The sequence below is a fragment of the Phyllobates terribilis genome, unplaced genomic scaffold, assembly GCF_046119375.1.
Source record: "Phyllobates terribilis strain yellow unplaced genomic scaffold, ASM4611937v1 Scaffold_5__5_contigs__length_657084704, whole genome shotgun sequence".
NCBI lineage: Eukaryota > Metazoa > Chordata > Amphibia > Anura > Dendrobatidae > Phyllobates > Phyllobates terribilis.
The window spans coordinates 83601465-83618097 of record NW_027362765.1 but is presented as its reverse complement, the minus strand read 5'-3'; the positions used below and the strand labels follow the sequence as shown (position 1 = coordinate 83618097).

Below are 16633 nucleotides of genomic sequence, written 5' to 3'. Positions count from 1 at the left end.
TAGGCCCAGGGGCGCGTCACTTGCACATCATGATTGGTTTGACCCTCTAGGCCTTCTATTCTGCTCTTCCATGTCTGCATCTCGGCGTGTACAGCGGCAGTGACATTATTAAGCTTCTTAACATGCAAATCCAAAGTCTCTGACCCAGCGGCATCCATTTTAGTGGCTTGTGTATCCTGTCACGATACTAGTGGATACAACTGGACATTAGTAGCTAGGTCAAAGAGACTGCAGACACAAGGGTTAAACAAGCGATATTGTATTGATGATTTGAATGCAATACAGCATAGAAGTTCAGACGAGTCTTTAGCCAATTCAACAGACAATAGCGGCAGAGCTTACACTCGGCAATATAGCATGCAAAGTCACTGAGCAATGAGAGCACCAAGATGTCCGGCACTGACAGAATCTCTTGCAGAGCAGAGGAACACAAGCTGGCGGGAGTTCTTACATAACCGCAGGTGTAGTCAGGTCGGAGATTTCTGAAGTCGGGAGTGTTAGAAATCACTCGGTCACCAGACGGGGATCCAGACGTGTAGGTCGGCAGAGGACTCCGCCGTTAGGAAAGGACCAACAGGTATCGTAAGTCCAGGCTTGAGACTGCAGAGGAACAAGGTCCACAACATAATACACAAGCAAGGAAACCGAGCAGGTGCTGACTTTATGTATAGCTTTGGCAGGAAGCAAGATGGCCGATGTAAAACATAAAGATCCATGTTAACTAAGGGCAAAAGAAACAACAGATTCCAGGCCTAGATCCTGACACTCCGTGTATGAAAATTGCACCAGATCCATCCACAGCCCCAAAATAGTAAGTCTTTAATGAAGCACTTGGCATTCGACTAGGAGCCTGAAGGACATGTGGCTGCTAGAGAAGAAGCCATCTCTGGTGGATCACAATAATGATTCTCGAGTCTCATGACTCCCACCGGGAAGTAAGAGGCGCTCCTTTATAATATCAGCAAGTTCAAACACTGTGGGATCATTGGGCAACAAAAGTTTGACAGCGGAAAAAGCCTTTTACATTGCTTACGCTTCCACTTTTCACGACCACTAGGGCAAGTTCTTATTATAGTCACCAATGGCAAGATACAGGATTAGCAAGACCTGGACCTTTAAAACAGTAAAACTTTGAAATCTCTTATTTTAGTTAATATACAGTTTTCTACGGCACGTTTGTTGTCCGCTTAGTCTTTGCCTTTAACAATATTGACTCGACTTGTCATCCCGATGGACAATGGAGAAAGGAAGTCATGACAAGTTATGGCACGTATATTTGTCTTTCATTAACTATTCCAACTTCCTTATCGACTGTCGCCCCACAGGACTGCCCCACATACAATCAGGGTATTAAGTATAGGGATTACGAATTGCACAATGATACAGAGCAATTTAAGCTTCCTCATTCCTTAACACAAGGGCAAGCGTTCCCTAGAAATCCCATATGGGTCGTATCTTTACACTGTGCTTTATACTTCTCATGCAAACTTTATAGGATAATGAAAGTTTTATACCATTGAGCTCTGGTCAATTACCCTGTTTATTTGTCAACCAAGCAGCTGTGGACGTGATACAAGTGCAATGCAGGGATGTGACTGCGCTCCTGCACTAGTCCGGATACACAAGGGCAGCAATTAAACATGTTTATACACACTGTACTAATTTACTGTACTTTGTATACACACTTACTAGGGAATTAGTATTTTTGATGAATAATTGTATTATTGAACAACTCCGGAGCTGTCGGCCAATCCAAAAGTTCAATAAACGTAAATTTTCCATCTCAATTGTTTATTTTCATCTGTTACAGTGAGAATATTAACCAAACAACTCAAAATGTCCAAAAATACTTTTCTGACATTTGCAAAAAAATACGAGTGACCAATATAGTAATATAGCTCCTCTTATTTTCAATAAGAGCCATCAACTCCAGTTTGTTAGTTTCTTTATCTGTCGACAATCAACTTTTTGAGCAGCACCAACCACAGACCCCAGACACTCATCAAGGAGATGTCTTATTTTCTTCCCCATAAATCTCTTATTTAAAGGGAATCTGTCACCCCCTGGCACTTATCTGACCTTTAATATGGGCATACAGGTGATAGAAACGTAAATCTATACCTACCTGTATGCCTCATATTAGAGATCTTGTTGCTGTGAAATGTCTTTTTATTCCTACAAGTTTCTGATGTGTTCCAGTCCCGGGGACTGTAAGAAATCCCTACCTCCTGTGTGAATCACACAGGATGTGGGAGATTTCTTCCAGTCCCTGGCTCCACAGCATCAGAAACTTGACTTGAATAAAAATACATTTCACAGCAACAAGACCTCTAACATGAGGCATACAGGTAAGTATAGATTCACATTTCTATCACCTGTATGCCCATATTAGAGGTCAGATAAGTTCCAAGGGGTGACAGATTCCCTTTAAAAAGGCCCACAAGTTCTCAATAGGGTTCAGGTCAAGGTGAGGAAAGGGGCTGGGTCATTATTTTTTCCTCTTTAAGGCCTTTACTGGCAGCCGAGCAATGGAGACTTCGATGCCGCAATGGAGTCTTGTCTTGCAGAACAATCGTGTTTTTTTTTAAAGATGCAGACTTTTTCTTGTACTACTTCTTGAAGAAAGTGTCTTCTAATATCTAGCAGTAGGTTTGAGAGTTGATTTTGAGTCCATCTTCAACCTGAAAAGGTCCAACTAACTCTTCTTTAATAATCCCAGCCCTTAGCAGTGCCCACCTCCACCTCGCTGGTGTCCGAGTGGAAGCGGAGGTCTGTGCCCATTACTGATCCAGCCATTGGCCCATCCATTTGGACCATCAAGATTCACTCTCATCTCATCAGTCCATATAACCCTTCAAATTGTCAGCATTCCTGTTGTCCTTCTACAGTTTGACCACTAGTGACCGCTATTGTTCACTTTAATAATTGTGCTGAAATTTCACTCCTTACCACTGGAGGCTGCTGTTGTGTTCTGCAATTGCCCTTTACTAAGATGGCGGATTCTCAACCTGTGGAATCCATCTCGTTTTCCTGTTTGAACTTACTTAAAGCCACATGGATCTTTCATACATTGCTTGAGTCTTGTGTCTAGCTGTTTTGTCTAGCTCCAGTCTCCATCTCTGAACTTTCTTACCCAGACTGTTCTTACCTATCTACGGATTGTTTCCTACAACTCCTAACTCCAAAAACATCTACTACCACTTGCTGTTCCTGCTCGTGCTCCTTTGGCCACTGGATTCCAGCAGTGCTACGCCAGTATCGTAACAGATATTTATTTGCCCATTCTTGATGTTTCCACTATTGTTTTATCTCAGTGGTGGTCGGGTTTCGCCTCCTAAGCTTACCTTGGCCATTCCTCTGAGCACTGCGCACCTAGTACTTCTATGTCTTTCTAAGTAGTGGTCGGGTTCAGCCTCCTCACCTCAGCCAGGTCTCTGCGCACTGAACACCTTATAGTTCTGTATTTTGCTCAATGATGGTCGGGTTTCAGCCTTTCTTACCTTGGCCATGTCTCTGAGCACTGAACATCTTGTACTACTGTGTCTTCCTTAGTGGTGGTCGGGTTCAGCCTCCTCACCTCGGCTGTGTCTCTGAGCACTGAATACCTTGTACTTCTGGGCCTCCAGGGAGGTTTCAGTTCTGGAATATGACAGAACTGGAGGATAATGGCTTCCTGGTTGCTTCATGTTTGATTCTTCTCAAATCTTCGGCAGTCAATATCATCTCTTTTTCTCGACATTTTTGGTCCGCATCCTCCCTCGTTACACAAATGCACTTCACCTGATCTGCTTCATCAAATGAGAAGTAAAGTTTATACAGCACGGAGATGGAAAAATTGCTTAAAAATGGTGATGTGGTCAAAATACTCCCTGCCTAATAATTTTGCACATAGTGTAGGTGAAATAAGGCATGAAGCTTAATACAGTGCTCTTAATCTATAATATAACGCTAGATGCGTCCCTCTGTCCGAAGCCTCTATAGACTGTGCATGTGCGACGACTCCTGCGCAGTCTGGCTGCAGACAGAAGACCGCATCCAGCCGTTACAGGTAAGAGGAGTGTATGGCGCTGGAGATCGCGGTATGCATAGACACTGAACGCATACCGCGATCTCCAGCGCCATAAGGACATACTTACCTGACCGGGAGGAGCGTTGCCGCGGCGCCTCTGTTCTGGCCGGGGCAGGAGTGCAGCGTCAAAATAGGCACATGCTCATAGCGCGCTGTCCGACGCCAATTTACTGAAGACACATTTGCAGTGTGTCTTCAACAAAATGGTGCCGGACAGAGCGGTGTGGGCACGCACGTACTCCGGCACCACACTCCTCCTCCGGCCTCTGGCAGAACGGAACGCAGCGCTGGAGCACAGGGAAGAAAGGTGAGTATAAGTGTGTTTATTTTTTTGTGTGTGTGCAGCGTGATAGCGATGAGGGGTACCAATAATGCCAGAATAGGGATGAGGGGTACCATGCATACCAGGATAGGGATGAGGGGGTACATGCATACCAGGATAGGGATGAGGGGGCCATACATACCAGGATAGGGATGAGGGGGTACCATGCATACCAGGGATGAGGGATGGGGTGCCATGCATATCAGGATTGGGATGAGGGGGTACCATGCATACCAGACTAGGGATGAGGGATACCATGCATACCAGGATAGGGATGAAGGGGTACCATGCATACCAGGATAGGGATGAGGGGGTACCATGCATACCAGGATAGGGATGAGGGAGTACCATGCATACCAGGATAGGGATGAGGGAGTACCATGCATACCAGGATAGGGATGAGGGGTTCCATGCATACCAGGATAGGGATGAGGGGTGCCATGCATACAAGGGATGAAGATGGGGTACCATGCATACCAGGATAGGGATGAGGGGTGCCATGCATACCAGGATAGGGATGAGGGGTACTATGCATACCAGGATAGGGATGAGGGGTGCCATGCATACTAGGATAGGGATGAGGGGTGCCATGCATACCAGGATAGGGATGAGGGGTGCCATGCATACCAGGATAGGGATGAGGGGTGCTATGCATACCAGGATAGGGATGAGGGGTACTATGCATACCAGGATAGGGATGAGGGGGCCATACATACCAGGATAGAGATGAGGGGTGCCATGCATACCAGGATAGGGATGAGGGGTGCCATGCATACAAGGGATGAAGATGGTGTACCATGCATACCAGGATAGGGATGAGGGGTGCCATGCATACCAGGATAGGGATGAGGGGTACTATGCATACCAGGATAGGGATGAGGGGTTCCATGCATACTAGGATAGGGATGAGGGGTACTATGCATACCAGGATAGGGATGAGGGGTGCCATGCATACTAGGATAGGGATCAGGGGTGCCATGCATACCAGGATAGGGATGAGGGGTGCCATGCATACCAGGATAGGGATGAGGGGTGCTATGCATACCAGGATAGGGATGAGGGGTACTATGCATACCAGGATACGGATGAGGGGGCCATACATACCAGGATAGAGATGAGGGGTGCCATGCATACTAGGATAGGGATCAGGGGTGCCATGCATACCAGGATAGGGATGAGGGGGTACTATGCATACCAGGATAGGGATCAGGGGTGCCATATATACCAGGATAGGGATGAGGGGGTACCATGCATACCAGGATAGGGATCAGGGGTGCCATACATACCAGGATAGGGATGAGGGGTACTATGCATACCAGGATAGGGATGAAGGGTACTATGCATACCAGGATAGGGATGAGGGGGCCATACATACCAGGATAGGGATGAGGGGGTACCATGCATACCAGAATAGGGATGAGGGATACCATGCATACCAGGATAGGGATGAAGGGGTACCATGCATACCAGGATAGGGATGAGGGGGTACCATGCATACCAGGATAGGGATGAGGGAGTACCATGCATACCAGGATAGGGATGAGGGGTTCCATGCATACCAGGATAGGGATGAGGGGTGCCATGCATACAAGGTATGAGGATGGGGTACCATGCATGCCAGGATAGGGATGAGGGATAACATTCATACCTGGATAGGGATGAGGGGTGCCATGCATACCAGGATAGGGATGAGGGGTACTATGCATACCAGGATAGGGATGAGGGGTGCCATGCTTACCAGGATAGGGATGAGGGGTGCCATGCATACCAGGATAGGGATGAGGGGTGCCATGCATACCAGGATAGGGATGAGGGTTACTATGCATGCCAGGATAGGGATGAGGGGTACTATGCATACCAGGATAGGGATGAGGGGGCCATACATACCAGGATAGGGATGAGGGGTGCCATGCATACCAGGATAGGGATGAGGGGTGCCATGCATACCAGAATAGGGATGAGGGGTGCCATGCATACCAGGATAGGGATGAGGGGTGCCATGCATACCAGAATAGGGATGAGGGGTACTATGCATGCCAGGATAGAGATCAGGGGTGCCATACATACCAGGATAGGGATGAGGGGGTACCATGCATACCAGGATAGGGATCAGGGGTGCCATACATACCAGGATAGGGATGAGGAGGTACCATGTGTACCAGGATAGTGATGAGGGGGTCATACATGTCAGGATGGGGATCAGGGGCGCCATGCGTACCAGGATGGGGATCAGGGGCGCCATGCGTACCAGGATGGGGACCAGGGGCGCCATGCATACCAGGATGGGGATCAGGGGCGCCATGCGTACCAGAAATGGGGATCAGGGGTGCCATGCGTACCAGAATTGAGGATCAGGGGTACCATGCATACCAGAATTGGGGAACAAGGGTGCCATGCATACCAGGATTGGGGATGAGGGGGCCATGCATACCAGAATTGGGGATGAGGGGGCCATGCATACCAGGATTGCGGATGAGGGGGCCATGCATACTGGGATGGGGATCAGGGGTGCCATGCATACCAGGATGGGATGGAGGGCGCGTATAATAAGAGGGGGGGGGGGCATATATACCAGGATGAGGGATATTAACAGAATTGGGGGACATCTATAATATAATCAGGGATGTGTCCTTCTGCCTGAAGCCTCTATAGACTGAACATGCGCAATGCTCCTGCGCAGTCTGGCTCCAGAAAGAAGAACACATCCAGCCGTTACAGATAAGAGGAGTGTATAGCGCCGGAGATCGCGGTATGCATAGACACTGAACGCATACCGTATTCTCCAGCACCATAAGTACATACCTGACTGGGAAGAGTGCTGCCGCGGCGCCTCTGTTCGTGCCGGAGGCCGGGTTGAGGAGTGTGGGGCTGGAATCGGCGTATGCACATAGCGCGCTGTTCGGTGCCATTTTAGTGAAGACATATTTGCAGAGTGTCTTCATCAAAATGGCACCGGATAGCGTGTTATGGGCACGCGCGTACTCCGGCGCCACACTCCTCCCCCAGCCTCTGGATGGGGGCGCAGGATGGTGGCAGCACAAAAGAGAATGGGGCGCAGCACAAAAGAGGATGGGGGCGCAGGATGCGGGCAGCATATACCAATAAAAACGTTCGCCACCCGGGCATAGGACGGGTTCAATAGCTAGTACATTATAAGGTTAAATCCCCTTGATAGGTTTCCTTTAATATAGTGAGTTACAGTATAATAACTGCTTGGTAGTAGTATGAAAGGTTTGGGACCCCAAAACGTCATTCTTGCTTTATGCTGTTCAGTACAGAGAGGTATCGGGGGGGGGGTGTACCTTCCAGATATAAGATAGGAGGCTCTTCCAAAAGAGATGTAAAAGTATTATAGGACAGTGCTAGGTAAAATGAAAATGAGGTAAAGAACTTTTTGGAGTATTCTATATTTTGGGAGTCATTTTAGTGATGTCAATTCTGCCACGGTTATTGATGTGTAGGTTACTTGGTCGTTGTAGAAGGGGGTGATCGGGTGATCCAAATACCAAGTAATCTACAGATGTAGCATTCATTAGAACAATTCCTGGAATTCACATATAATGTACGTCCATGCAATAAATACCCCATACACTACAATCGTGGGATGCATTGTGTGACATACATATGAAACGACCATTCGGAAAACTAATCATAACCCCAAACAAAAAACCGAACATCCAGGTCATAATATGCAGAAATAAAGAATTAGCCACACATTGTGTTAGACTAAAAAACCTTGATCCAAATACCAAGTAATCTACAGATGTAGCATTCCTAAAATGAATGATCAAAATTATACAAATTTTTAGTGCACCGATGGTTTATATACAATTTGCGTAACGTGGGCAGAACAATATAAAGTAAATGAGTGGCCGTACTATACAAATTGTGTGGAATAGCGTTTCATACCATGGTTGACAAGCTTAGAAACACTACATGTGTAAGTTTTTTGGAGACCACTGAAAAGAGTAAATAGAAAGGAAAACAGAAGAAGCCATGTATGTGTAATAGAAGTGTCGAAGGCGTACGACTTAGGGTCCGTGGCCTGATCATTAACAACTCTAACGAATGGTACGGCTTCATTCACATGTCAGTGTTTGTCCTACTCTGGTCCATTTTGTGGACAGATCATGTCCATTCAAGTGAATAAGTCAGTAATAAGAAAAAAACAGCACACAGATGTTATCCTCATGCTGCCCATTTTTCACTGACTGGTTGCTCGGATTAGCGTAGTAAACCTTCATCTTTCTTAAATTGATGAGACACGGATGTTAAAAACAGACACACGGACCAAAAACAAATAAAAAAATGGATCCAGCTCACTGATGAAAAACTGTCTTTTTTTTTGGTGCACGTGATAAGAAAAAAAAAAGCGAACCCTGACATGTGAATAAGACTAAATGGGGTTATCCAGGACATTTTTTTTATTTTGTTACTAACAGGCAGGTAGTTGCTAACTTCCTGCCTCTTCTATCCGCCACTGATGTCTGCCATCTCAGAGTGGTCACAGACTGGCGATTCAGTGTCTTCCGCTGATGTCATGTCGACAGAGCAGCTACTTCTCTTCCGCTCTGCTGGCGATTTTGCTGCTTCACGCCACAAGAGCAGGTCTTCCGCTTCATGACTGCCGATGGCATGCTGATTCATAGCCGGATCCCAGCTACCTAACTGCAGGCAGCCGTCTGTCAATCAGCATGACGTTGGCTGTCACGCCCTGTCGACAGCACAGCCCAGAAGAGGAAGAGCTGCTCTTGTGGCGTGAAGCTGCAGAATAGTCCGTGACCGCTCTGAGCTGATGCCAGAAAAAAACGGGCAGGTAGTTAGCAACCACCTGCCTGTCAGTTCTTGGGCCAATAATAAAAAAAAAAAATAGTCTCGGATAACACCTTTAAAGGTTAGCAGAATGTCACACACATGAGCAGACCCTCATGGCTGCTGCATGGTGCTTTACGGAGAGGGCAAAAAGTATGAATAATGAGGAGCAGCCCCTCTTTTTCTTTCTCTATATTGACAATGGAGATGGTTTGTATCTGGCAGACTGCACACTCTGCTGTGGGATTAGTATACAGGGCTCAAATCCAGTTTAAAAAAATTAGATTGAAAACTTCTGCCCTTCGAACTTTTGCATAAAATTTGTTGCATATTCTACAGGCATTCATTTTGGTATTTAGTCAGGCATGTCTTTGGGGATGGACCGAAGGATGATGTCATTGAGATTGAGCATGGGAGGGGGGGACTGTTCAGAGACCCTGTGACAGAGACATTAGCCCCATAAAAGCTAATATGGCTGACGGGAAGAAGCTGGGACAAACAGAGGGAATCCATGAAGAGTTTTAGAAGTGCTTGAGTGTTCTGCTTTTGGGTGTCCACTTTGGCAGCAGATATACATGTTAATGTGATTTTCATTGGCGTATGGTCAGGGTTAGCAAACTAACGTCATCCTACAGTAAAATGCTGATATCTAACACTCACAGGGCAGGACGGCAAAATTCCAAATTAGGGTAATAGCCGTATCAGCCGTAATATGGGTGCGTAAATGCGTTCATAATACGTTCATGTGTATGGGGTAAGTCGTGTCCACTTTTCTATTGAGCTCGTTTATATAAGTTTCCTGTTGTGTTCTATAAATCATCCATTCATAGTTTGACTTCTTGTTATATGTTTTGTGCTTGCAAAGCTAAACGCACGGTATCAGTTCTCTTTTTATTGGTAAGATTTTAAGTATCTGTTCCTGTTTTATTTACTTTTTAAGTCTTTTTATAAAGTATGGAAATCCTTATGTGATAACTTTTTTGGTGGGGGGGGCTTTGTATTTTTCACATGTTCTTTTAGACATCCTAATTAGCCATTAACAAGTTTAGTTTTTACATGGCTAACAGAAGCTGGGTGACAACCACTGATCTGAGTCATTACTGTGCCCAAAAGAGTTGTCACCATGCCTTTGCGCCTATGCACCTGTACAGTCTCTGTGTATATTGCATCATCAGCAGTATAAGGTATGTCTGGAAGATTTCCTGATGTATACCTCCAATGGAAGACTTTGACGAATATCATAAACAGGGGCTTAACTATAATATGTGAAGGGGCTGCAATCGCTCCTGGGCCCTGGAGCCTAGGGGGCCCAAAAGGTGCTTTTGGCCCTGTGACAAAGTCACTGGCAAAGTACTGGTGGGGAGATACTGTATGTGTCACTGAGGTTTTTAGCCTCAGTGATATGAACCTAGGAGAATGCTCCAGCACACTAAGTGCTGAGAGGGGTTAATCAGTCATGTTAAGGGCTAGGTTTAGTGAACATCTGTAGAGTGGGTGGGAGGCTGTTCATCATATCAGCATCCTAGGGTGAAGTCCAGAAGGTAAATACACAGCCTTCTGGCTCATTCAGTGTTGGGTGTGCCTGGAGCTCCAGAGCTGTATTTTTATGATAAGGAAACCTGAACCTTTTATTGTTTGTACTTGAGCAGGCGGATCCCAGGGGCAACACGGACTGTGCCATACGTTATGTTTCTGTTTTCCCGTTAGGCCAGAAAGGCCGTGTTTATTTTGCTAAACTCTGCACTGGTTTATGCAGTACCTTTAATAAACCAGTGGAAGATTTAAAGAGTTGCTGTGTCTACCTCTATGTGCAGCCAAGTGAGCTGATCTACCACACCCATTTGAAAAGGCCATTACTATTAAAAACCTGCAATAATTGGGGGCCCCATTGAAGCTTTTGCTTTGGGACCCACGAGCTTCAAGTTACGCCACTGGTCATAGAGTAACTTACATGGGTATTTTAAAAGGCAAGTGGTATTTATGGACACTTTTAAAGGGATTATTCAGTTTTGACAACCCCCTCTCATTAGAAGAGTTCCCCCAAGAATGATGAAATCACAGACACACCGGCCTGCAAGAGCTGTTCTGCGGTTGTCATAGGATGGGCTTCCTCACTGTTAAAACCCTGTAATTGGATGTGATCAGTGGAGGTCACCTAGCATCTGTTGTATAGGATTAGACATAAAAGTCTAACTTGTCTCCAGAATTGACACCATTAATTGCATGGTGATATTTTGTGTAATAAGATTACAGTATGTGCACACCGCTCCTGACTAAACAGGTACAGTTCACCTGTGAATGATATTATTGTGAAGTGGAAGGAACCTCAGCAACTCAGCCTCGAAGTGGAGACCTCGTAACATTACAGAGCGGGAGGCTGAGTGCTAATGGGCAGAGGGCAGAAAAGTCACTACCACTCTGCTGACTCCATAACTGCATAGTCCAGACCTCCTCTGGTATAACGTCCGCACAAATACTGCGCCCTCGCCAGGAGCTTCACGGCCGAGCAGCTGCATGCAGCCGTACATCACCAATCACAATGCCTGTTCTGTGCAGTGATGGATCACACTTCTCTGGTATCTGATTGACGAGTCTGGATTTGGTGAATACTAGGAGAACGTTACTCGCCTGACTGTGCCCGCTGTAGGGTTTGGTGGAGGAGGGCTAATACTATGGGCAAAATATAATTTCACTCAAGTCTCTGTGCCGCTCCTCTCGCTTTCTTCTGAATTTTCATGATCATTTACAAGTTTCAAGCTGAACACCGCAAAACATGGCTATTATCTGGATTTATTTCGCTTGGTCTTATTTTTCTTTGGAACTGAATGTGGTGGTAGTGCCAGTATTTTTTTTCTTTGGTCCTTGTGCACAATATATTTTCTTATAATAGGATCCACAAGTGACCAATGCCGCTGTATGACAGCCATCGTAGGCTGATGTTTGGTGAAAAGGTCCCGATGCATACAACAAATTAGAGCTATAAATGTGATGTGGACAGAGCTGAACCAGAGCCAATCTGTGTGCTCCTGTGTTCTCTATGAGAGAGGCGCTGTAAGACATCTCTGCCAGTGGTTTATCTCACCAAGAGCAAAAGGCATCATCCATAGAGGGAAAGTATGGAGTCATCCATAGACATTAGCCCTCTGATATAGACTGGTTTGGAAGACATTCATCTAATGTTTATAGGGGCCTTTAGCCAGGGGTGGACATATCATTGGTGCAACCTGTGCAGCTGCACATGGGGCCCAAGAGGTAAAGGGGCCCATTTATACATCCAAGGCAGGTGCAGTTTTGCATTTTTAGGAGTTCTTGGGCTGCAAAGGGCCCATATATTGTTCTTGCACAGGGGCCCTTTTCTGTATGTGTCCACCAATGCCTTTAGCGACTCCTTCTGTCCTGCTCCCTCCAGGACTTTACAAATTGATCTGAGCCTTGATTACCCATTGCTTTGGATTCATTTCTACAGTCCACAGAGTCTCCTGTTTATCCTTCTTCAGGATGCAGGTATAGTGAGATGCACAGCTATTAGAGTTTTTGCTACGGAGGACCTGTTCAGATCTATAAGTTATCAATTATCCAGTACAATTGGAAATCACGACACTGAAGACGAGTTATAAAGCAGTGATTATAGAGCCGGGATGGCGGAGGTCACTATCACTGCTCCCATTGAGGAGCACTACAATCAGCCTTTTGGAGACTGAAATGGCCAATAATGAAATCTGCTGCTCCTAGTTAAAATACAAGCGAGAAGAAGGGCTGCAGGTTATGTCGCTATGAAACACGTCTCCAAGCTCATTTACTTTAATATGAGAGGAAATGTCATTGTTATGTAAGACATTGCTGAGATAAATTATACAGAAACGTGTTGTGGTTTTGGGTGTAGTGTAAGTGTATGTATACAGATATTAATAATGTGTGTGGCAGTGCCCATTGTTGCAAATAGACATTACTGTGGTCTAGAGCTCACCATCTGCCCACCATTCATTCACCACCATAGTACTAATACTGGAATGCCCGAATAATGCCGCCACAGATGACTAACCCTACACCAGCCGCTCCTACGTGTCTGCACCGACCAGCGGTCTCATCATTCGTGTGTATTAGCACATTTCACATGATACGTTCTCTCACAAAGCAATACTGCACATGGTAGAGTTAGATACACCAACTCACGGCAGTACCGCACATGGCATGGTTAGATACACCAACTCACAAGGCAGTTCCACACATGGTAGGGTTAGATACACCAATAAACAAGACAGTACCACACATGATAGGGTTAGATACACCAACTCACGGCAGTACGGCACATGGTAGGGTTAGATACACCAACTCACAAGGCAGTACCGCACATGGTAGGATTATATACATCAACTTACAAGGCAGTACCGCACATGGTAGGGTTAGATACACCAATTCAAAAGACAGTACCACACATGGTAGGGTTAGATACACCAACTCACGGCAGTACGGCACATGGTAGAGTTAGATACACCAACTCACAAGACAGTACCGCACATGGTAGGATTAGATACACCAATAAACAAGACAGTACCACACATGATAGGGTTAGATACACCAACTCACGGCAGTACGGCACATGGTAGGGTTAGATACACCAACTCAAAAGGCAGTGTCGCACATGGTAGGGTTAGATACACCAACTCAAAAGGCAGTGTCGCACATGGTAGGGTTAGATACACCAACTCACAAGGCAGTACCACACATGGTAGGGTTAGATACACCAACTCACAAGGCAGTACCACACATGGTAGGGATAGATACACCAACTCACAAGGCAGTACCGCACATGGTAGGATTATATACATCAACTCACAAGGCAGTACCGCACATGGTAGGGTTAGATACACCAATTCAAAAGACAGTACCACACATGGTAGGGTTAGATACACCAACTCACGGCAGTACGGCACATGGTAGAGTTAGATACACCAACTCACAAGACAGTACCGCACATGGTAGGATTATATACACCAACTCACAAGACAGTACCGCACATGGTAGGATTATATACACCAACTCACAAGACAGTACCGCACATGGTAGGATTATATACACCAACTCACAAGACAGTACTGCACATGGTAGGGTTAGATACACCAACTCACAAGGCAGTACCGAACATGGTAGGGTTAGATACACAAATTCAAAAGACAGTACCACACATGGTAGGGTTAGATACACCAACTCACTGCAGTACGGCACATGGTAGGGTTAGATACACCAACTCAAAAGGCAGTGTCGCACATGGTAGGGTTAGATACACCAACTCACAAGACAGTACCGCACATGATATGCTTAGCTATACCAGCTCACAAGATAGTATCAGATATACTGTAATTGGCTTAGATACACCAACTCACCAGGCAGTACCACATATGATAGAATTAGATATTGTCTCGAGAGATGCTGTATCTAATCCTATCACGCATGATAATGTCTGGTAAATTGTTTTATCTAATCCTATCAAGTGTGATACTGTCTGTTGAGTCGGTGTATCTAATCCTATCATGTGTGAAACTGTCTGTAGCGCTGGAGTGTCACACATGATAAGATTAGATACACAGCTCACCAGACAGTATCACACAATTTGTTTACATGCACTGACTCACCAGATAGTATCACACATGATAGGGTTTGATACTCCAACTCACTAGACAATATCTCACATGATAGGCTTAGATGCACCGACTCACCAGACAGTATCACACATGGTAGCCTTAGATACACAGCTCAGCAGACAGTATCACACATGGTAGCCTTAGATACACAGCTCAGCAGACAGTATCACACATGGTAGCCTTAGATACACAGCTCAGTAGACAGTATCACACATGACAGGGTTAGATACACGGCTCAGCAGACAGTATCACACATGGTAGCCTTAGATACACAGCTCAGCAGACAGTATCACACATGGTAGCCTTAGATACACAGCTCAGCAGACAGTATCACACATGATAGGGTTAGATACACATCTCAGCACACAGTATCACACAGGATAGGATTAGATACACAGCTCAGCAGACAGTATCACACATGGTAGCCTTAGATACACAGCTGAGTAGACAGTAACACACATGGTACTAGGCTCAGGTACACAGCTCTGTAGACAGTATCATACATGGTAAACTTAGATACATCGCTCAGTAGAATGTATCACACAATAGGCTTAGATACACAGCTCAGTAGGCAGTATCAAACATGGTAAACTTAGATACATCGCTCAGTAGAATGTATCACACAATAGGCTTAGATACACAGCTCAGTAGGCAGTATCAAACATGGTAAACTTAGATACATCGCTCAGTAGAATGTATCACACAATAGGCTTAGATACACAGCTCAGTAGGCAGTATCAAACATGGTAAGCTTAGATACACAGCTCAGCAGACAGTATCAAACATGGTAAGCTTAGATACACAGCTCAGTAGACAGTATCACACAGGATAGGACTAGCTACATTGTTGACCAGTTCATATAGAAGCCATTGATCAGAGGTTAGTATATGCATTATATAGATATTTATATAAGTCTGGATAGTAAATCCATGGGATCAGGTAATAAAGTAATCCCTGAGGATGGGCCATAAGGCTGCAGAGTTTACCTTGTTACCAGGTGTCTCAGGTGACTCTGCCTGTGAAGCTTAGTGACAGAGAGGAGCTGTTTCCTGCACGGCGTCTCCTCCCTCCGCAGACGTTGTCACCCTGCACAGGAGCCGGGAGATATTTCCTGCAGAAGTCACAGGTGTTCAGATGAAGACAAATATGAAGGTAACACGAACCGGCCCGAAACCTGTGTGCAGCGGCCTCTCATCTTTCATTCTGGAACTTTGCATTTGTTACATTGTTATCAGCTATTTCAGGAAAGGAAAAAGTTTCCTTGGAAGTTTCCCGGATGTGAGCACCAGGATTCTAGTAGGATTTATGGAAAGACAAACAAACCTTTATAAGCAAATGATATCTACCCTCCTATGACATGTACCAAAACCTAGCAAGGACTCTGGGTGGAGCTGACAGAGAATCCATTATCAGATAGAGCCCTACTACCTAGTGCCCTATTAATAGGCTGTAAGGATAATGTGGCCATCGAACAGCTCTGAACTACCAATTGCAGGGATGATAATAGTTTTCACTGTATGTAAAAGTTGCACCCCCTAAAATCTGGCAATAGATTTTGCTTAAAACTGGTGTACGACTTAGAAGTAGAATCAGGCAAGAGTTGCATATGTTTTAAAAGGGTTTTTTAATTTAAAATAAATAAATAAAAAATATTTGGCTAATGCCAAGGTTAAATCTTTTGGCACTTTAATGGTCTCTATTGTAACTGGAAGTGATGTCACATTCTTCATTCTCCACATTATCGATAGATAATGGATGAGGAGCTACGACTGGTGGATGTGTGGCAGA

General features: G+C 45.3%; 1 protein-coding gene across 1 annotated transcript in view; it reads right to left on the bottom strand.

Annotated features, from left to right (window-relative positions):
- PIK3R6 (phosphoinositide-3-kinase regulatory subunit 6) overlaps positions 1–16147 on the bottom strand; it is a 122707-nt gene extending 106560 nt beyond the window's left edge. Inside the window, exon 1 of the mRNA XM_073682464.1 lies at positions 15832–16147. The gene's annotated coding sequence lies outside the window, so the exon portion shown is untranslated. The remainder of the gene's footprint in view (positions 1–15831) is intronic.
- Between the last annotated feature and the right edge of the window lie 486 nt (positions 16148–16633).